At 35.9% G+C, this 546-nt stretch overlaps 1 protein-coding gene across 1 annotated transcript in view; it reads right to left on the bottom strand.

The window, feature by feature from the left end:
• LOC119586816 (GTPase-activating protein CdGAPr-like) overlaps positions 1-546 on the bottom strand; it is a gene marked incomplete in the record, with an annotated part of 278,029 nt that overhangs the window by 139,373 nt on the left and 138,110 nt on the right.

The raw sequence follows: 546 nt of genomic DNA, 5'->3' as shown, positions 1-546 counted from the left end.
ACAAATATATATAAAGTTAACACACGTAACTCCAGACATAAGAGGATGCCGCTCAAAGTCGGAGATAATATCGCCAATGGAATGCGCTTTGTTTGTTTGTGATCATACGTTTGAAACATTGCATGCAACTTCGTTACAAAAACCACTAGAAGCATCCTTGAAAATCAAGAGAAAGTCTCCTAACAAACTCAGATTGACTGCAATGATTTGCAATTATAAAGTAATAATGATTGCAATGACACTCCGAGCGTGATCAATTGCAACTCTGATTATATTGTTCATTCAACCACAAATAACTTGTCTCTAATAATCTTCCAACTATTTAATAACATTCGGACTGCGTAGTTGCAGCCGTGGCGGTAAAAAGGAGAGAGATACGATAAATAAACGGCCATAAATACGACCAATAAATAATGTCAGATCCGCTCTATGACGCCAAGGATCTCCTAAAACAAAAACATTAAAAAAAAGAGTTTAGCAAAAAGAGAATTTTTACCAAATAATGAAATGAAGTTGAGTCACGAACGCCAGAGTTTTGTGTGACGA

This window comes from Penaeus monodon, chromosome 22 (assembly GCF_015228065.2).
Source record: "Penaeus monodon isolate SGIC_2016 chromosome 22, NSTDA_Pmon_1, whole genome shotgun sequence".
Lineage (NCBI taxonomy): Eukaryota > Metazoa > Arthropoda > Malacostraca > Decapoda > Penaeidae > Penaeus > Penaeus monodon.
Note: the sequence above shows the minus strand (reverse complement) of the source record. Positions and strands in the feature narration are given on the sequence as shown.